At 30.8% G+C, this 10,000-nt stretch overlaps 4 non-coding genes across 4 annotated transcripts; 1 reads left to right on the top strand and 3 right to left on the bottom strand.

Annotated features, from left to right (window-relative positions):
- Nucleotides 1–803: 803 nt before the first annotated feature.
- On the bottom strand, nt 804–876 carry Trnak-cuu. The gene has a single exon. It is a non-coding gene; the product is annotated as a tRNA-Lys (tRNA).
- Nucleotides 877–3,530: 2,654 nt separating this feature from the next.
- Trnak-cuu lies at nt 3,531–3,603 on the bottom strand. The gene has a single exon. It is a non-coding gene; the product is annotated as a tRNA-Lys (tRNA).
- Nucleotides 3,604–5,174: 1,571 nt separating this feature from the next.
- Nucleotides 5,175–5,247, bottom strand: Trnak-cuu. Its single transcript has one exon. It is a non-coding gene; the product is annotated as a tRNA-Lys (tRNA).
- A 3,722-nt stretch (nt 5,248–8,969) lies between these two features.
- On the top strand, nt 8,970–9,042 carry Trnak-cuu. The gene has a single exon. It is a non-coding gene; the product is annotated as a tRNA-Lys (tRNA).
- The last annotated feature ends 958 nt before the right edge of the window (nt 9,043–10,000 follow it).

Below are 10,000 nucleotides of genomic sequence, written 5' to 3' on the forward strand. Positions count from 1 at the left end.
AACCGAGCACTTCAGTGAATAATCTAGGAGTACAAATAGACAGATTCATGACATTTGAACCACACGTTGACAAAATACACAGGAAAGTAGTGGGTACCCTGTTATATCTTAATCACATACGAAATCAGATCACTACTGAAACTAGAATCTTGGTTGTACAAACTCTAGCTCTAAGCATAATTAACTATTGTTCAAACATCTGGGGTTCGACTAACAAAACCCAAATGCAAAAAGTGCAAAAATTACAAAATTTTGCTGCCAGAGTAGCACTAGGTAATATCAGTAAACTTGATCACGTCACCCCACATATCAAAAAATTAAAATGGTTAAAAGTTCACTTTAAATGCAGCTATGACACATGTTTATTTATTTACAAACTTATTCATGGGAATTATCCGAATTGGTTGATGGCCTTGCAAACCGTAGGGAACACATCAGGTGTCCAGACACGCCAAGTAAATTCCCTTTTTGTCAAGAGATCGAATACCAATACAGGGGCACGACAAATGGAAATACGTGGACCCAAGTTATGGAACATGCTACCAGATAATTTAAGAGGCATTAACAACTTCTGTAATTTTAAAATGAAATTAAAAGAACACTTCTTAAATATTCAAATGTAAATATATATATATTTATGTAAAGAATAACCATTGTAATTTAATGGAATAAAATGTTTTGACTTTGACTTTGACTCTCTCTCTCTCTCTCTCTCTCTCAGCTTTAGCTAGGTTTAAGCAAGGAAAAATGTTTATAAGCGTCAAGGGACTTCCCCAAATTTGCATCCGCAGGACTAAACAGTGCGCCCAACGTGGGGCTCGAACCCACGACCCCGAGATTAAGAGTCTCGTGCTCTACCGACTGAGCTAGCCGGGCTTGATATTCAGAAGTGAAATTGCATGGAATATTTTAAATGATCTTAATAAGCAACAATAGGAATGGTTACATAATAATAATAATACTGTCGTTAATGTAATCAGTTGCTAGCATTTTTTTTTTTTTTTTAATGTACAAATAATCTCATACACACATGTGTGTGTGTGTGTGGTATATATATATATGCATATGTGTGTATGCGCGCGTGAACGTACGTGTACGGGTGCGGGAGCGTGTCCGTGTGTGTGTGTGTGTGTGTACACATATACACACACACAGTGTGTGTGTGTGTGTGTGTATATATATATAAACTTAAATCTATAATAGTGATTTCCTGTTAGTTTCGTGACTGTAGCACCTTATTGATAATTTGTGTGTTAAAATTAGCTTCAGTAAATAGAAGTTAGGGAGTAACAGAGAGACATCAAAGAGTTTATCAGCTGCTCCTCCTTACCCTTACAGATCTGCCGCTGAACACAGTTGTCTTCCTCCTTATCTACTTGATCACAGTATTATTGATAATAACATGAACTAAGCAGAAACCCATGAAGCTATGCATGGTCTACAGGTATGATATTATGATCTACATATATGTACCAGAAAAGTTGAACCGGTAAATTCTATAGAGATCGTTTATCTAAGTAAATTGCATGTGTACTAATGATGATAATACTAATGATAGTAATAATAATAAGAATAGCAATGATAATAACAATATTAATAATGCTAAAAATAATAGTAACAACAACAAAAACAACAACAAACAACAACAACAACAACACTTATAATAAAAGTAATGAGACCGCTTATCATTAAGATAATAATGATTCCGACAATGATGAATGATGATGGTAATAATAAAATATTAATTAAAACGACAACAATGATAATAGTAATAAAGATACTAACAACAGTAATAATGACGACAATAATAATAATGATAATGAAATTGATAATGATGATTATGATAACAGTAATAATAATGATAATAGTTATAATAGTGATGAAATCAATAATAGTGATGATGATGATGATGATAATGATGATGATAAAATAATAATAATAATAATAAGGATGATAGTAATAATAGTAATGATAGTAATAATAGTGACGATAGTTATAATAAGGATGACAGTAACGAAATCTAAGAATGGCCAACCTAATTCTTATCTAAACAAGAGGACAATGATAAAAGTCATAATATGTTTAAGGGTCAGCAGAAATGCCTGCACCACTGGTACTATTAGAAACAGCGTTACATATATCTTTGGCTCCAGCAGCTGTGCCACGCGGGAAATCCTTACCCAGTGCCCCCCCCCCCCCCCCCCAACCTTGGCACCGCAGCTGGGTGAGTTAAGTCAAACCATTCCTTCACTCACTCGGTAATATGATTAATTCTATTCTACAAACAGTAATAAAATGTATAGAAAAATCTTGTACTTGTCCTTTTTTTCAGATATAACATATTCATAATATTAATAATGACAATGATAATGCTGATAATAATAAAATGAAATCGCTGTGGCCCGTCCCATCGGCGTAAGGATTATATGAATGAGTCGATGTACAAATGTAGAAAAGGCTATAAATGAGAATTAATAACTTTATAAGAAAACAATTACAACTGCCACGTTTCTGTTAAATTCTTCATCGATTCCTAAGTCTTTTCTTCTGACTGTATGCAACAAATGCTGGAAGCTGGATATATATATGGATATATATATAAATATATATATATATATATATATATATATATATATACACAAATATATATATACACATACATATACAAATATATATACAAATATATATATATACACATATATATACAAATATATATATACAAATATATATATATACATATAAATCGATGATGTGGTGATAATGATAATAGTAGTAATAATAATAATGAGGTTACTCTTAAAAATATAATAACAGTGCTGGAATGCTGATAATAGTATTATTTATAATGATAATGATATTAATTAGAAGAAGAATAATGATAATAATAATAATGATTAGAAGAAGAATGATAATAATAAGAAGAATAATGATAATAATAATAATGATAAGAAGAAGAATGATAATAATAAGAAGAATAATGATATTAATAGATATAATAATGATAATAATAGATACAATAATGGTAACAATAGATACATACTGTTAATACAAAGTGTAAAAAAGTACATCAATGACGATTAATGGTAGAGGTATAATGGCAATAGTTATGGATAGTCAACTTTGTATTACACACACATATATGTGTGTGTGTGTGTGTGTGTGTGTGTGTGTGTGTGTGTATGTATGTGTGTGTGTGTGTGTGTGTATGTATGTGTGTGTGTGTGTGTGTGTGTGTGTATGTGTGTGTGTGTGTGTGTGTGTGTATATAATTCTTCTCTCATCCCTTCACTTCATGTTTTCTATCAACTTACTGTGCAATCAGTATCTGCTGCGTGCGCAAAATTCCACACAACAGCAGAAGAGTAGAGTACCTTTTTTCTTCGTGTGCAACGTCGGGTCAAGTAGTCTAGATAAAGTTGCACTCAACAGAATTATGGGTCTCGCTGCAGTAACGTATTTTTTAGGTTCAAACTAGGAACAAACGTCCTTTAAGGATCCAGTCGAAATAAGCCTTGGAGGACTAAATAGAGCGCCCAACGTGGGGCTCGAACCCACGACCCCGAGATTAAGAGTCTCGTGCTCTACCGACTGAGCTAGCCGGGCTTATTTTCTATGGTTCAATTTATTATTAATAGCGTATATAATCAAATTCAGAAAAAAATGATCATAATAGTGATGATAAAAGCAATCAGTATATACTCAAGTCATTAACTCTTCTTTATCACCACAATGTAAGTTAAGAAGAAACCCATTACTATGTGGTTTGTAATAATAACTATATATCATACACGAAAATAATTGAAATAATAATGATAAAAAAACATAATAGTAATAACACTGATAATGATGATGATGATGATAATAGTAATAGTAATACTAGTAATTATAGTAATTATATAATTAATATCACTATTATTGATAATATCATAAACTAAGCAGAAACTCATGAAGCCAAGTATGGTCTACAGTTGCAAGATTATGATTTCATATACAGTATGTACCAGAACAGCTGTACCGGTAAATGCAATATACATTTATATAAGTAAATTGGATATGTACGCAGGTAGAGTTCTTAAGCAAAAAGTTAATATGGTAATATATATTATCAATTGATGATAATAACTATAATAGTTCTGATGATGAGAAAAAATCATAATGAAAGTAATAATAATAATAGTTATTACGACCCCGAGATTAAGAGTCCCGTGCTCTACCGACTGAGCTAGCCGGGCTTGTTTCCCGAGGTTCAAATTATTATTAATACGGTATGTAATCAGATTCAGAAAAAAAATATATATGATGATCATAATATCAGCGGTGGTGATTATTAAAAACTATGCTAATAGAAATAATGACGTTGACATTAACGTTATTGCTATCATTAATGTCATCATCATTGCATTGCCATTACTATATTAGTTGAGAAGAAACTCATTAATATGTAAACTGATGTAACTTGTGGGATGTAATAGTAATAATAATGATAATAATAATAAAATATTGATCACAGTAACAAAAATGATAATAGCAATAAGGATAATAATAACAATAGTAATAATGATGACAATAATAATAATGATAGCTATGACAATAGTAATAATAATGATAGTAGTAAATGTGATGACAGTAGTAATAGTGATGATAGTAGTAATAGTGATGATAGTAATAATAGTGATGATAATAACAACTAAATCTAACAATGACCAACCAAGTTATAATACTACTTAAAATAAGATATTGATAAATATTATAACATTATTAAAAATCAGCAGAAATGCCTGCAAAACTGGTACACTTAAGAACTGTTACATATATCTGTTGCTCTAGCAGCTGTACCACGTGGGACATTCTTGACCCCCTGACCTCAGCACCTCAGACGGGCGAGGTAAGCCACATCATTTCATCACTTGCTCAGTAAATTAATTCAGTTCACATTCATATTACTCATACTACAACAAAATATTTAGAAAAAAAAACTTGTATCAGACATGAGAAGAGTAGCTTGTCACCTAGCATATTATCCACATACACATTTTCTTGCAACAATTGTTTTCTTCGTGTGCAACGTCGGGTCAAGTAGTCTAGATAAAGTTGTACTCAACAGAATTATGGATTTCACTTTGAAACTACCTCTGAGAATCCAGACGAAGTATTCCTCGGAGGACTAAACAGAGCGCCCAACGTGGGGCTCGAATCCACGACCCCGAGATTAAGAGTCTCGTGCTCTACCGACTGAGCTAGCCGGGCTTATTACCTGAGGTTCAAATTGTTATTAATATGGTATGTAATCAGATTCAGAAAAACATGAGAACGATCATAATAGCAGCAGTAGTGATAATAAAAATAATACTAATAGAAATGAAGATGTTGACATTAACATAATAAAAATAACAGTAAGAACAATGATAATAATGATGATGATAACAATAATAATAGTGATAGTAATATTAGAGATAATTATATAATTAATAACACAATTATTGATAATAACATTAAGAAGAAACCCATGAAGCTATGCATGGCCTACAGTTACAAAATTATAATCTACATATATGTACCAGAGGAGCTGAACCGGTAAATTCTATATACATTGTTTAAGTAAACTGCATGCGTACGCTGGTAGAGTTTGGCCTTTTGGGAATCCTAAGCAAAAAGTAAATATGGTAATACTATTGATCGATGATAAAAACAGTAATTCTGATAATGACAAAAGATGATAATGAAAATAATGATAATCCAAATTATGATTATCATTATTATTACTATAATAACAATAATGGAATAGTGATGATAAAACTAATAATAGTAATGAGAATAAGAATAGCAATTATAATAATGCTAAATTTAATAGTAACAATAATAACAATTATTGATAATGAGAATAATAATAACGATAGTAATAACAATGAAGATACTGATAATGATGATAATGGTAATGATGATGAGGGTAATGCTAATAATTATGATAATGATAATGCTAATAATTATGATAATGATAATGATAATAATTATGATAATGATAATGCTTATAATTATGATAATGATAATGATAATAATTATGATAATGATAATGATAATAATTATGATAATGATAATGATAATAATTATGACTATGATAATGATAATAATTATGATAATGATAATGATAATAATTATGATAATGATAATGATAATATTTATGATAATGATAATACTTATGATAATGATAATACTTATGATAATGATAATAATTATGATAATGATAATGTTAATAATAATGATACTGATAATGATAATAATGATAATAGTAGTGATGATAGTAATAATAAATGATAATGATAATGATAATAATGATAATAGTAGTGATGATAGTAATAATAATAATGCTATCAACAGTACTGATGATAGTAATAAGAAAGATGATAGTTATAACAGTAATGATAGTAATAATAGTAATGATAGTGATGTTGCTAATAATAGTAATGATAGTAATAATAGTGATGATAGTAATAATGAAGAAGATAGTAACGAAACCTAAATGATACTAACTGAAAAGAGGATAATGATATATATGATAACATTATTAATCAGCAGAAATGCCTGCACCACAGGTACTAGTAGTGTTACATAAATCTGTTGCTCCAGCAGCTGTACCACGTGGGGAATCCTTACCCAGTGACCTCCTGGCCTCCTTCACTCACTCAGTAACATTCATATTGCTGTAACAAAATCCACAGAAAAAAAATTAACTTGTCCATTTCGAATATTAATCCGACATTGTGTACGGACCTCATTTTTCAGACATAAGATAATGATAGTAATCATAATAACAACAAAAATAATAAAATAAAATCACTGTGGTCCGTCCCATCGACGTGAAGATTATATGAAAAGGTCGATGTACGGATACAGAAAAAAGCTATAGATGAGACTGAATAACTTCATAAGAAAATCATTACAACTGACACGTTTCTGTTAATTTTTTCATCGATTCCTAAGTCTTGGGGGTCTTGCAATAAAATTAGCGCTATATCCCTATCTTCTGACTGTATGCAACAAATGCAGGATAGTTTGGTGGGTTTGTTAAATATTCATCTTGTTGATATGTGTGTGTGTGTGTGTGTGCGTGTGCGTGTGCGTGTGCGTGTGCGTGTGCGTGTGCGTGTGCGTGTGCGTGTGCGTGTGCGTGTGCGTGCGTGTGCGTGTGCGTGTGCGTGTGTGTGTGTGTGTGTGAGCACAAATCGATGACGTGGTGATAATGATAATAGTAGTAATAATCATAATAAAATAATATATGGATATGTTTGTAGCAAACTACTCTACTCATGCCTGATGTTATGTGGAATTTTGCGCACGACCGATTACAAAAATACCGATTACAAAAATAAATGAATAGAAAATATAGGATTAAGAACTGGAATAAACGTGGAGGAAAAGAGGAATGAAATTAAGAGAAGGGAAAAGAGAAGACATTATACATGATACAAAGTTGATTATCCGTAACTGTTGTTATTATATCTCCACCAGTATTATATGTCATTGGTGGTGTTTTTATACCATTGGTATTAACAGCAGCGATTATCATTAGATACAAGATATCACAATAGATGCAATGTACGATGCTCATTGTTAATTACTGTTGCTATCATTACTATTATTATTATTATTATCATTATACTTATTATCATCTTTATTATTATTAGCATTACTTTATTCTTATTCTTATTTTCTTTATCATTACCAGCATTATTATATTGTTATTAGTAGCATAATTATTATCAATACTATATATCGTTATCACTACATCACCGATCTTTATATATCTAAATGCATCAACCTATCGAATTCTTAACAAACTCACCAAATAGTCCTGTATTTGTTTTTCAATAGAAACGTATCGGTTGTAATTGTTTCGTTATGAAGTGATTCTCATTTATTCCCTTTTTGTATTGACTCATTCATATAATCTTCACACCGATGGGTGCGGGCCAAAGCTATTTGATTTTATGATTATCGATCTTATTCTTGTTCTTATCCTTATTTTTTTTTAAAACGTACACAATGGTGGATTTCCCACGAGGTACAGCTGCAGAAACAACAGATTTATGTAACACTGCTTCTAATAGTACCAGTGGTGCAGGCATTTCTGTTGATCATTAAGAATGTTTTTATTTTTAGCATTATCATCTTTTTTTTGTGAATATCATTATCAGTATCATCATTGTTATTTCTATCATTATTGTTGTGGTTATTATCATTTTTATTAGTATTATCATTGTGAATATTATTACTATTGTTATTATTATTACTATTATTATTATTACTAATATTAGCATTATCATCACCATTACCATTGTCATTACTGTTATTGTTATTATAGTTATAATGATAATAATAACTATTGTTATCATTAACTTTCATTATGATCCTTTCTCATTATCAGAACTATTATTGTTATGATCACCGGTCAGTAATATGTATTACCATATTTAATTTTTGCTTAAGAACTCACATGCAATTTACCTCTATGTATATTGAATTTATCGGTTCAGCTGTCCTGGTACATACTATATATGAAATCATAATTTTGCAACTGTAAACCATGCTTAGTTCATGAGTTTCTGCTTAGATAATGATATCATCAATAATAGTGATGTTAATCATGTAATTATTATAATTACTATTATTATTATTACTATTATGATCATCATAATTATCAGTGTCATTACTATAATGTTTTATTATTATTTCAATTATTACTATGAATCAAATGAATTTTCGTGTATGATATAGTTACTATTACAAGCCACGTATTAATGGGTTTCTTCTTAACTTATATAGTGATGATAGTGCATTGATGATGACATTAGTAATAACATCATTATTTCTATAACGATTGATTTTATCATCCCTTCCGACGCTATTATGATTTTTTTTTTTCTGAAATTGATTACATACGTTATCAATAATAAATTGAACCTTAAAAATAAGCCCGGCTAGCTCAGTCGGTAGAGCACGAGACTCTTAATCTCGGGGTCGTGGGTTCGAGCCCCACGTTGGGCGCTCTCTTTGGTCCTCCGAACCTCAGCGGTCGTTTGTTGCTTGTTTGAACCTGATAAAAATATTACCGCAGTGAGATCCATAATTCGGTTGAGTGCAACTTTATCTAAACTACTTGACCCGACGTTGCACGCGAAGAAATAATTGTTGCAAGATTATATGAGGATAATGTGTTTGTGGCAAGCTACTCTACTCATTTCTGATGCTGTGTGGAATTTTGCGCACGTAACAGATACCGATTGCACAGTAAATTAATAGACAGTGTAGGAGTATGGACATAAACACACATACACATATATATACACATATATCTATGTATATATAATTATGTATATACACATATTCATATATATGTACGGGTATGAATATATATGTACATATATGTATAGTGCATATATACACACATATATGTGTGTTTATACATATATGCATATACATGTATATTATACACATACACTCACATACATATATGTGTGTGTGTGGTTGTGTATATATACAGATAAATAGATAGATCAGTAGATAAATAGATACATGCATACATATAACAATGTGTATATATGTGTATATATATGTATACGGATAGATAGATTGATAGATAGATACACACATAAATATAACAATGTATATAGTATATATGTATATGTATATAATATATATATATATATATGTTTCTGTGTGTGGGTGTGTGTGTGTGCGCGCGCACGCGTGTATGTGTGTACACATATGTATATGCATATTTGTAGGTATGCATCTAAACTGATGTTTATATGCCTGTTTTCTCGCGCTTTCTGGGTCTCTTCTTTCTCATTTTATCTCCACTTTTCTTTATTTACCTTTCCCAGCTCTTTCGCTCTCATATCACTCTCGTTTTCATTCTCTCTCTCCTACTGTCATTTTCTTTCAATCTCCGTCTTCCTCTTTCTCTCCGCACTTTCTTTACTTCTCGTTCTGCAACTTGGCA

This window comes from Penaeus chinensis, chromosome 13 (genome assembly GCF_019202785.1).
Source record: "Penaeus chinensis breed Huanghai No. 1 chromosome 13, ASM1920278v2, whole genome shotgun sequence".
NCBI classification, from domain to species: domain Eukaryota; kingdom Metazoa; phylum Arthropoda; class Malacostraca; order Decapoda; family Penaeidae; genus Penaeus; species Penaeus chinensis.